The following is a 13706-nucleotide window of genomic DNA, read 5'->3' on the forward strand; positions in this document are numbered from 1 at the left end:
AAATATTGCAGAGTGCAATATTTTGTTGCCATATTCAAATAAAGGTTTTAATATCAATATTTTTATATTTTAATAATTTTTTATATCAAGGTTTTAAAATAAATTTTTTTTTTTACAAAAGCGCAACATTTCGTTGCTGTTCTGAGTGCACACGAATAAACGTAGAGTCTTTATAGATACAACAGATGCATTACTCTTATCTGTATTTTAAGAGCAAATGATCGCAGCGGCGCCATCTGTCCTGCAGGAGCCCAAACATGCTACTGTTCAGCTTCACACTCCGCACAAACATACACACTTTTTTCTAGGCTAACATTAGATTGAGCTGACATGTAAAGTTGCTACTACTTACATATCTCAGATGATACAGTAAGCCATATTTGAGGTCAATGAATGTTAGGTGAACATATGGATGTCCTGCCCAGTGTATTACCACTATATTACCGTGATTTCGCCACCTCATGTGGATTTTTTTATTTATTTTTTTTATTTTTTTTTTGCGACTAATAAAATGTTGGTAACATGCATATAAACAGCCTTTTAATTAGCAGAATAATCATGGCTGATAGTAAGACATGCAAACATAAAAGAAAACCAAACTGGAGAGCAGCTATAACTATATTAAGGATATAATCAAACATTTGGAGTTGGGATTACATCCAAACCAAAGCCAATACTTTTTTAAAAGTTCATTATCGTTAAAAATGTTTCTAAAATGTTTATATTTCGAGGTAGATTGTTGGCAACAGCCATTTTAGGATATTTCAGATTTGGTCTATTTGAGTACTCTTCACTACTCTTACCATTTCACAGATTTAGGAGCTAATTTTAGCGCTAAAACGCTTTGTGAAATACTCTTATAACAAAAATTTAGGAGTCCTAAATTTAAGACTGACATGCCCACTATTTTTATGATTTTCTCCTAAATCGGCAAGTTAGGAGCTACTTTTAGCCTTAAGATGTTTTTTGAATACAGGCCCTGATATTTATGATTGGGGATTGTGTGGGCTCTGACCCGATCAGGAGAAGTAAAATAATCATAATGACACCAAGCAATTAAAGATTATTTGTAGGGATGCAACGACATAATTTTTTCAGAACTGAAAAAATGACAAAACTTCATTTTAATGAAAAATAACAAATGAAAAAAATACATAATAATAATCCATGACACAAATACTATTATAAACTAGGTTAGCGGATAATTCAGCAGCAAAAGATACTCTAGAAAAATCATTGGTGCACAATAAATGTATAAAATCTAGTGAAATATTTTATTTACAAATAAAAAATTTTTTTTAATTAGTCAAAAATCTGGTAAAATGTTACACATTGCTCTTAATTGTTGTAAAATACTTTCATAAAAAAACAAGTATATACATTTATAAAAAAAAATATAAAAGACATTTCTTCTAAATGTATAGTACAGTAATAAAGTCAACAACATATGATATATAATACAGAAAAGTATTATAATGCTAAAGGCGCCAATAGCGGCACAGAGCGCTTATGCACATCCCGTGCTCAGAATGATGAGCTTGAAATAACACGGAGTCACAGTGTGCAGGCTGCGCAGTAGAAAAGTTAGCACAACACACAAGCTGCTCTGCTCGTGTTCATCTGGAGTTCTCTCTTCACAGCAGTTCAGTCAGTGTACTGTTTGAGTAAATGAATTACTCCGGGATATTGGTTTATTTCGACTCAGAGGGGAGTGTCAGCCATGTTAAATAAAGTGAATAACTATTAATGCTTACTGGAGACGCAAACCGTTTCAAACGTTTCAGTCAGATTTGGTGAACTGGTTCAACCGGTTCACTAAGAAGAACCGAGCGATTCGTTCGCGAACCCGGACATCACTAGTACAAAGGGAAGAGATATCAACACGTAGTGTATTAAATCTGTGTGTTAGTTTATTAAGCTTTTTCTTTGAACAGTTTTAAACCTCAGTTACTGTGTGCTCTTGAAGAGAGTTTGATGGTTTTGACTGTAGTAACCAAACGAGACACACAGTCTGATTGCTGAATGGAGGACGACAGACAGCCGCAGCAGAGAGGAGTTTATGTGAACTTGAATTTAATAATTTCAGTATTAATCTGTACCTCACAATGAACTATGGAACAGCTTCAGAACACTTGAAATATAGCCTAGTGCACAAAAACTTTTTGGTGCTTTACAATGTTTTTGTTCCTTTCGTGGAGCTCAACAATAACACAGAATAGTGTACGCACAATATCAGATTTGGATCGGTCTCGTCTGACCGATACCCAATCCGCAGAAAATGCCAGTACCGATCCTGAGTATCGGATCAATGCATCCCTAATTTTTTTGGACAAAAAGTTGTTTGTGACAAGCCTCAAATCTTTCCCTGCCTCCTGTATTAATCAATAGGTTATCACAGTCTTCTTAAATGTAGTGCATCTTTCTAAATCTAGAGTTCTTACTGTTACAGCTGATGTGTGTGTTTGGTGTCTGAGAGGTGACTGATGGTTTGATCTATAGACTGTAACAAAGATGGACGACACACCTTCACTCTCTTCCATTGAGAAAATGTGAGGCCGCCAGTGTCCGATAGAGCGTCGAAATATTGTGTTGATTTGGGTCGATCGCAATCACACACCCCTGACCCTTTTTTAATTAGACTGACTGCTCCAATTTCTGTCTGCTGACTGCCATACAAAAGGTTTGTGTTAAAATAAGGTAAACACATCTCCAGTCTCCTCCAGGGGCCCGTTCTTGGTACATCGCTTATTACATCCGAGATGAAATGTCACATCCAAGATGATATCATCGCGCTAATCAGGATCTGGCTAATTCTGTTCTTTGAACGCACCTGTAGTGGATGATTAGTATGACTGGATTGAGTTATATGAGATAATTGTGCGTTCATGGGTTGGTTTAAAAGGGGCTATCTATCGATACTCGAAACCAAGACAAGCAGTGCAGTGATTGGCTGGCGGCAAGATAGTAATGTAAATACATTATATAATTTAAAAAGACACCTGGTGAAAAACTTGACAAACTTCTGGACTTGTATAAGTGTGGCATGATGAGCTGGAAGCCCATTTGCCGGCGTTAGATTAAATGCCGTGACGTCATTAAGTTAGAGCTGGAGCGCACCTGTGGTGGGTTCCCATCTGTTTGTTCGCGTGCCTTGGCCTGGTGCTGCGTGTTGTGGTGTGTTGCTGCGACCGTTTCGAGGTTAGTGGGTTGATGGTAGACTGAGTGCGATCTCCAGCGTGTATGTAGTAACTAAATGGTTTGTTGCTCCTATTTAGTGGGCAACGGTTTGATGCTGTAACCTAGTTTTCGTCACAGACGTGGTTTCAGGAATCTTCACATTTTTATCAGCTGGCTGCTGTGCGGGCGTCTGTGCCCTTCAGGTGCGTGTATGACGGGTTTTAATAGACTGTGGTCGACATTTAAAATATAGCAACTGGTCAGATGGTAACTCTTCTGTATTGTTTTGTAGTTTGTGATGTATGAATGACTACTGTGAACTATCAAAGGGACGTCTCTCTCTCATTGTTTAGGGTAGACTGGGTACAGTTGGTACACTTTTTGCTTTTTCCTTTACCACACCAAAACCAAGGACAGAAAAGAAGTGATTTTTCATATGACAGTTCCTTTACTTGTCTACTAAAATATTAATAATTATTAACATCCACAAGTAAGTCATATTTGCCACAATTAGCTCATAAAAACAAGAAGCTTTTTTGTTCCAACTGTACCCATTGCCGATTTAAAAAAGGAGAATGCATATCTAAAAACACAGTGCGCCGAATCTCAAAATAAACTTCAAGAAATGGAGCAGATGATGAATGACGCTGATCGGTACAACAGGCGATGGAATTTGCATCTTTACGGAGTTCCGGAGAGCTCTGAAGAAGATGTCAAAGCGGTTGTGAAAGAAATATGTAAAGAGATCCTTCCGGGGCTGAGCGGTCTTCGGTGACAGACATCGATGTAGTCCACAGGATTGGCAAACTTCCAGAGCTGAAGAGGAATGTAACACCACGACCTGTGTTCATCAGGTTTCTTTCTCGGACGACAAGAGACTTGGTGTGGAGCACTGCAGATAAAGAAGCACGCACCAAGTTATGGCCTCCTGTTGAAAAGGCACGCAAAGAGTGAAAGCGAGCATAGATAAGAAAGTGGTTCGAGTTACCTAATGTTACATCAATTGAAATATAGTCTGCTTGGAGTAAGAAGCTTTCTCTTGAGTAAACTATGCTTTATATATATATAAGAAAGTTTTTTTGTTAGAATTACAAGGTGCTGTATTTGGAAAAAAAATGTGTTTTACTAATTTTCAGACTCAAGTGAAAGCAAAACTGTGTTTACAGGTTGTTACATTTTGTTTATACACAGCAGAACGTTAAGTATAAGATAAGCAACTAACAATACTCAACAAAGACCCTTGTCTAATAATTTAGTTTAAAAGAGGATGAATGTAAAATGTCTATTTCTGTTTCCTCAGTTAATGCCAGAGGTGTACGTAATGTTTTGAAAAGGAAATCTTTATTTTTATTTTGTAAGGGAAAGGGTGTTGAAATTTATGTTGTGCAAGAAACACATGCCTGTGAAGAAGATGAAATTTTTTTGGAGAAGTCAATGGGGAAATGACATATGGTTTTCACACTGCACCACTACATCTGCAGGGGTCGCTATATTAAAAGGAAACTTCAAAGGTCAGATCATAAGCCATGAAATTGATAATTTGGGTAGAATGGCAATATTACGTTAACATTGATCATACTCATTACACTCTTGTGAATTCATATGCCACCAATAATAAACGATTTAACAACAAGGTTTTTTTTTTTTTTACAAATATTGAAACTAAATTGAAACAAATTAAGAATAAATTTCCCCTGGTGAATATTGTACGGGGAGGTGATTTTAATAGTGTATTTGATGAAGATTTAGATCAATGGCCATCAAGAAGCAATGAAACTCATTGTGAAATTAAAAATGTGTGTACCCTTTTGAGTTTAGTTGACATCTGGCGTCTCAAAAAGAATATAATTCTTTTTATTCAATAATAAATATTTAAATAATAAAGACAGTATTTTGAACTCCTTTCCCAAACTATCTGTTCAAGCAATTGGGGTGACCTCAAATTTTTGTTGAAGTGCAATTATTCAATTGAAAAAAAAAATACCGGTGAAGCTTGCAAATTTTCATAAACAAGCTCTTATGGCATGGACTCTGGCCTACAAACATAATTTTTCACCAAGGAGGTACTATATTTGGAACAACAAAACATCTTATATAAAAATAAATCTTTATATTTTGATTACTGGTTTGAAAACAATATTATAGTAGTAGCCCTCCTAAACAATGATGGAGTTCTATTAACATATCAATTTAAAATACCAGTTAAACATAAAGAATTTGCAGTGTTAATGGATACAATCCCTCAAAAAGGTTTTGTTCCTTCTCAGAAATGCATCACAGGAGAAAGATTTGAATTTTGAAGAGATTAAGAGTAAAATATTTATTGGTAATACAAATATTATACAAAATAGAGTTTCAAATAACTATATTAGGAATATACTTAATAACATTGTTTATCCTCCAGCGTGCTTTTTCTGGTCTTCTGTATTTGGAGATGTGAATAGGCGTAAAGCTTGGCGAACAGTAGACAAATTCTATATTAATAAAGTAAAAGAGGTTTCTTTTAAAATAATGCATAGAATATATCCAGTTAAACGTGCTGGAACACTTTAAATTAGAAATTGATTACTCTTGTGATTTCTGTAAAGGAAACTATTCTTCATTTATTTTTACATTGTATACATACCAAAATATTTTGGATTGATGTGGAGTTTTTTATTAAGAAAATATTGGACATTTCTTTGCAGTTGAGTGGATTTGATGTAATAATATACTTCAGTGATCATGGATTTGACAAAGATAAAGCATATTTCATACAATTTTAAATGGGGAGGTTTCATATTCATAAAATGAAGTGGTCAGGCTCCAAACCAGACTTTTCTCATTTTCTAAATGATTTCAAGCTGTATTGTAAGGTTCTATGTAATTGCACAAGTAAAAAAGCTATTCGAACTCATAATATTGTAAAACAGGTATGCTATTGTATAAAATGACGCCCCAAAAATGACTTTGGTTTTTTTTTTTATTTTTATTTTTTATTTTGTTACTGTCCTCTCTGGCACTGTTTCATATTAATGTTGTTCATCTTTTTATATTTTTCCTTTACATTTGAATGTTTCTCGTTGTATTGTTTTGATTTATGGCACACAATTTAAAAAAAAAAAAAAAAAAAAAACTTCAGTGTGATAATTGCATAAAATTATTTGAAGTGAAATGTTATTATTTAGCTTGTTTCACATCCCATTAGAGGGCAGGGTTTATGAACTATACTGGGACCAGCCACCTGGGGGCGATCAAAATATTTCTGTTTTACTTTTCAAGACTTGTGCTGCAGGCTTGGTCTTGGTCTCAAACTTGCACTCATGTTTATGTTAATAACTTCTGCACTGTAAGGAGTAGAAACACAATTAATTAAATTCATTTTCCATCATGCATTTTTTTTTTTGTATTTTCTGAAAAGCCTACTTTATCGGTTGTTACTCCAATTTTCATGAAAATCAAATCAGATAATTTTCAGATCTTTAGAGAAAAATAAATAAATAAAAAATCTAACACTTGAACATACATTAATGTGACAAGAACAACCTAAAATGATGGAAACCACCTAAAGGAAAATTTTATTTGAAGTGTAATTTGATTATATATCCTTTGGCTCACATCCCATGCACCAGATGGCGATCATAATGTTGTGGCTTCACTTTTCAGGTCATCTGTGGCACACATATGTTATGATAACATGACCATATCGTATCTACACAGTTTTAGCATAGCAACACATTGTAACGCTCCCCCTTATCAGAAGATATTAAAATAATTAAAAGGGGTCATATTATACTGAGGTAAAAATAAGTGTTTTTAAAAAGATGAGACAACAAAAGTAGACTGAATAAATGTATTTACACCATTCAAACGGAACTTAAAACAACACAATCAAATTTGAATATCTTAAGCTGTTAAAATCAGACTCATGCCCTAAAACAGTCCTTAAGAAGTTCCAAAGTCAAAGCGTCCACAACTTCCTTATAGCTGTCATGTGACAGCTCATAACCTTTGCCTATTATTATAACATTGGTCTTGATACTCCTGCCAAGAACAAAGATAACAATTATGCCATAGTTGGTCAAACTTGCCTTTTCAAACTCCTCCTAGACCGTTCGTCTGTTTTTTCACAAAATTTGATTAAATTGATTGCATTATGCCAAATTGATTATAAGGCTGTATCTCTGCATGGCTTGGGCATGTTTACACCAAACTCTGTGTGTGTCACTGTCACCCTATACTGATCACAATTTGAACACAGCACCACCTATTGGTCAAAAGCAATAAGCAATTAAATCATATTACTAGTGATTGCCCTATACAATCATGCATTTTGAAATCTGTTTTCAAAAGTTAGCAATTTCAGGCCACAAAAACACGGCTGAATGATGGGTCAAAATGAATAAACATGTTTCCATTTTTAGTTAAATTCCCCTTGAATGTGTGAGAATTCACACCCATCAGTCCAAAATGGGTTCAGTGGTGATCAGTTCTGCGTGGGTTAAGATGCCAGTTTCTCTTCTTTCTTTAAGTGTGTTTCTTTAATAACTTGTGTGGTCAAACTAACTGAGTTCCCACACTCAGCAGTAACAAGTTTCCAAACCTCAACAGTGAGATCACCGCTCTGAAAGTGACAAAGTGACGTGACATACAGCCAAGTATGGTAACCCATACTCGGAATTCGTGCTCTGCTTTTAACCCATCCAAAGTGCACACACAGCAGTGAACACACACACACACCGTGAACACACACCTGGAGCAGTGGGTATCATTTATGCTGCGGCGCCTGGGGAACAGTTGGGGGTTCGGTGCCTTGCTCAAGGGCACCTCAGTCGTGGTATTGAAGGTGGAGAGAGCACTGTACATTCACTCCCCCCACCTACAATTCCTGCTGGCCCGAGACTCGAACTCACAACCCTTGGATTGCAAGTCCGACTCTCTAACCATTAGGCCACGACTTCCCCCTTCACAATTAAAGCTGCAGTCGGTAACTTTTGGGACTCGCGTCTGGCGGAAGAACATTGTAACCGGAGCTACTTCTCTCCAATATAAACAAAATCCACCGCTCCCGGCTCTTCTGGTCCAATCAGCGCAGGGCTGTGCCACAGTGTTGTTTTGTGTTGAAAATGTAAAAAAACATATATAATGAGAGAGTACATCATGAATCCATTTTCCAAACCGTGTTTTTTGTCTTATCCTGAATCACTACGGTACGGTACACCTATAATAAGTGTTTATATTTGGACTATTATAGATGTAAACAGAGAGAAGTAGCTCCGGCTACAATGTTCTTCCGCCAGACGCGAGCCCCAGAAGTTACCGACTGCAGCTTTAAAATAAGAAATATATATATATTTTTTTTAATTTGTAGTTTTAGCTTATTTTAATAGCTGTTTTGTCTTATTTCAGTCATTTTAAGTCACATTGAGTCCCCCTTGGATGTAACCCCCCCAGTGGGCCCGGACCCCTGGTTGAGAACCACAGTACCAGTAAATAAATGGCAGGTATGGTGCCAGGGAGGGGCATTTGCGGACCTTGCCCCCCTAAATGAGTTATTATCTAGGGCCTTCACCTCCTCTCCCCATCTTGATTCCCAATCAAATGACTCTTATGAACTGATACGTTCTAGTTTATCGAACACATAGAGCTAAAACTAAATGTGAGACTTAAAACAGTGTAGCTGCATTTATGGTGCCACTTAAAAGCCTGTGTAAACACCTTTTGAAAAAATTGTAATGAAAAATTTATTTATCATCAAAATGTTCATTATTTGGCAATGAAATTTAATTAAATACTTCCTTAAAATTAAATTAAACTGAACTACAAATAATCAGTAATGGAACCATTAAAGAAGTTATGATTCCTGTCCCTAATCATTATCGCTGTTTCTGCTAAACTGACCGCGGTCTCTCAGTTCCTCTACAGCTCTGTTAAATAAAGCATTTCTGAGCACCTCTGCATCAGTCACAAATCCACACAAGCACAAGTACAAGCACAGAAATATTTTAAAAGAGCCTGCTGATGCAGTAGCTTGAGCATTAAAAAACTACTGACACAGAATCATATTCCTCATGAAAACCGATGATGATTGCGGTTCACAGCAACATTCTGCACACATGTGTCTCTGTAAATGTTTGAGCCCATACAGTCAGAGACTTCTGTGTCACGAATATAAAAAAATATTTGTAATGAAAAATATTTACCATAAATATACAGGTTTGACACAGGCTATTTTATTACTGACAGATAAAATATAATTTTACAAGCATTGCTGATAGCAGCTGTTCAAATGGTTCAAACACCAAATGATCATTCCTGTCATATTGTGATGAACACTTACATCATCATACACAGAAGCTTTGCCTGTTCTCATAATTAGTGCAAGCTGACAGTTAATTAAACACTCAATGATCTAATGAGAATGATCTAAGATAGTAAAAAACTGTCCTCCATTTTCCAGACTTTCTGCAAACTTGCAGGTCCTGAATTAATAATAAAGACACACAGATAGATATTGTACAAAAAAAAAACATGACAAACTGAACAGAACAACCAATAGCTACAAATAAATCAGAGCTTTTTTTAACATGTAAAAGACATTGAAAGTATTTACAGTTCTGGGTAGATACTGATTATATGCATTCTGAATTATGTAATCAGATTTCAAAAATTAAGTACTTGTAATTAGATTATATAACATTTTAAAATACTTATAATCAGACTACAGTTACTTTTTTATTGAAAACATGATTTGCTAATTAATAATTTTACAGTTATATTAGATTCTTTTTATGTATTTTATTTATAGTTTTTAGAGTTTATAATTAAAATATAAAAAAAAAAAATACTGTTCAAGTGTTTATTTTGATTGTTTTCACTTTAAAATTATTTAATTAGTTTAATTTGAATTTTTTTTTATGATGATCACGAACCCCAGTTTGGGAAACGCTGGAGTTGGGTCAAAAGTAACCTAAAAGTAATCAAACAGTTGTCAGGATACATTACTTAATATGTGTTTAAATAATATTTTAATAGATTACATTATATTTCCCATCATGTAATTTGTAATCAGAAAAGGACTATAATTTGTAAATAATCTACGCTGCACTGAATATTTATAATGGCACTGAATGAAACCATTAGGAGTCAATTATATACGGCTCATATTGCTCTGCTGGTGTGATGATTGTATGATTATTTTCCTGATTTGTGATGGTTCTTGGTCACAGAAGCGTAAAGTTGACTGCAGTCTTCCTGAGCTCCAGATTTTGCTCCTCCGATGGAAGCGTAAGTCACTTTATCATCACAGTGAACCTGAATCAACATCACAGTGACTGTTTCAACCCACAGTTATTACAGCATGAGGTTTGGAGCTCAACTCAGCACACATTTATATCAGAATAAAAGAGATACAGGTCACACTGAGAGAAGGTGCACATCGATGAGAGGACAAGAAGTGTTTGCTCACCTTGTTCTTTTTGGCTCTGTTTTTACTGAACGCAGTAACTTCAGTATAAGTCACATCATCTGTCTGCTCCTAAACATCAGTGAAAACACAGCAGATCAAGCTGTTAAAGGCCCATCCATCACTACTGTGTGAAGCAGACGCATTATTTACACAGCTGCTGCAAACGGTCATGTTCATCTCACCTACAGGTTTAGTGAACATCTATTATACAGACATGATGTTGATGATGACAGATCCTATTGTAACACGACCAGAGTAACTCTCAAATATTCACAGATATAAAAATATACACAAATCATTGAAGATGAATCATACAATATTGTTCAGCAGGAGTAGGATGAATGGAAATGTTGATTGAGTCACTGGTTCCATTCTATTTATTTCTATCACTGAGCTTTAGTGCAGAAACAGTAGAAATAGACTATCTTGTCATGATCTAATGTGAGTAATAAGAGTCTGATATTTCAGAGTCAGTCCTCTGTGGAGCTCATGATCAGCCTACAAAACTCACCACAGAGTCATCAGTCGCTCTTCTGACACCTGAAAAATAATGACATGAGAACAGTTATGATCAGACACTCAATACAGTCTCTAATGCAGACGACAATCCATTTCTGAAAGAGTCCAGAAGACTCTAGTGCTGCAGAATACAAACATTAGTTTTAACTCTGTTTAAATACTGAGTCAGATGTTTCTGGACTGAACTCTAGAAACTCACCGGATCTTTTCTTACGAATCATCATCCAAAGAATCAGAGCAAGAAGGAGAAGAGCGAATGAAGCGCAGACAACAATCACAATCACAAATCTCTGAGAGAGAGACGATACAGAGAGACACAAGCAACATTACTGTGTTTAACCAAATATAGACACACAACTGCTACAAATATAAAATGATAAATGACTCATTTAACACAAGCATAATTATCCTTCAGAAAATAAATGCTTGTGATGAGGATTTTATAGAAAGTTCATCTGTGCTGGTTCTCTGAGCTGCTGTTAGCACTTCATAGTTCAGAAGATATAAAGTGTGATATCATCTTAAAGCTTCCACTAAAAACAATCACAATCTACTAAACAACTGACCGAGCAACAACACAAACACTGCAACAATATTACAGTAATATTAATACTGACGTCCTCTGAGGTCATTTTCACTACAGTCCGATACTGAGACTGAGGACGGTTCAGTTGTGTTTGTATGAAAGCAGTGCTGGTGTCAGTGCTACTTATAATCAGGCAGGTGTCAGATATACAGTGTTGCCATGGAGATATCTAATGGATGAATGATGCCATTGACCAATCTGTATTTTCTTGAGAGTTGTTTATTTGAGCTGAAAGTCATCTGAACACTAACAGACTGTACCTCACATTAACTAAATGCCCATGACACATGATTGTCTGGGTGAGAATGATGTCTCTTTTACATTAAATGGAGTTAATGTTCACATAACAGTACAGTTTTCATGTTTAAGGATGTTGCACAAGAGAATGAGGTGAGAATGTGATGTAGATTCAGTACTTTTGTAATGGCTTTTAATGTTTTTGTCTGGTCGTGCTGGGAGATGGCATCACAGTGTTAAGGGGCGTAACATTTCCGTCACACGCTTGAGGTATTCAGCCAATCACAACACACTGGATAGCTGGCCAATCAGAGCACACCTCTCTTTTCAGAACAATGCCCATTGTAAAAATCAACACATTTCAGAAAGGCAGGGCATAGAGAAGAAAAAAATTAATGTACAGTATGTGGACAATAATGTGTTTTTGAACCTTAAACCTAATAAACTCATTGCATTACACCAAATACACAAAATAATGCAACGTCATATGACCCCTTTAATATGTTGCAATTAAGACATATTGAATGTGTGATAGGATGATTGAGGTAAGTGGCTGTGATTGACACATGTGAGCACCAATCAGCAGCGAGTGCTGAGTATTTCAGGACGTGTTTGGTTTAGCCTGGGATGCGTCACGTCCGGATCCTTCCCTTTTTGTGTTGACGGTGGCTTCAGCCTGTCTGTTTTATTAGTGTTTTCATCTGTTGCTGTGGACTGTATGATTGCCCTTTTTAGCTTTGCAGCGGGGGGAATTTTGAACGCTGCGTGTCCAGCCTGCGAACTGATAGTAAGCTCATCTACTCTCGTTGTGCTCATTTGGATTCTCCCTCTTTTGTTCTGGTGATTATCGTCGCGACTCTTTTGCTCTCTGCTACTGTTGTACACTTCACAAACACTTCCATTACCACTACCTAGGAAGACTGCTGCTGTCGTTATGGTTGTTCATGCAGATTGTTAATTCTCTTCAGATAACTCGGGGTGGATGAATCTTCAGCTCACGTGACCATACTTTGTTATGGACTGCGGCCTCGTCTGAGCCCCTTTCTCCTTTCGTGAACTGTGTGGGCTTGTGCTTGAATACTTGTGTATTGCTGAGCCCTTACTGTAGTGGCTTTTACCCACATTGTTATGATTGAGTTGTAATTCCATATGACTGTTTATGAGGTTTGTTTATTTTGTTTTTGATTTCCTTTCAGGAGCTGGGGTCCCACGGGTGGAGGGATCTCTTGTGGTGGTGGTGGTGGTGCTGCTTCAAACGTTTGCCGTGTGACACTTTTTTGAAGTGTGTGTGTGCGTGTGTGATCTGATTTCGCGGTGTGGTGTGTAGAAGTGTGCTTTTGGATAACTAGTGCTGGTGATCACTCCGGTGGGTAACCTCAGCCTGTAAGTTAGTGTATTTTGTTTCTTGTTTTTTTTTTTTTTGTTTATGGTGAGAGTATAAACTGATTTTGTGTAATGTTTTGTTTATTTCTGGTGTAAATTTGTTTTGTTTCAATTAATTTAGTATTATTTGATTTATTTTCTTTAATGTGAATTTGTTACAATTTTGTTTTGTGTATTTGTTTTTCATGGTCATTGGAGAGAGTTGCTGCCAGAGAATGCACCCCATGACCAGACCATCTTAAATGCCTTTTCTATTTTAAAATTCAGTGTTTCAATAAATTTTTATTTTTTATTTATTTTTTTGATATCCACGTTTCCCGGCTACCTGAATTTATGGGAATCGGACCTGTGTGATCT

Source organism: Cyprinus carpio, chromosome A3 (genome assembly GCF_018340385.1).
Source record: "Cyprinus carpio isolate SPL01 chromosome A3, ASM1834038v1, whole genome shotgun sequence".
Lineage (NCBI taxonomy): Eukaryota > Metazoa > Chordata > Actinopteri > Cypriniformes > Cyprinidae > Cyprinus > Cyprinus carpio.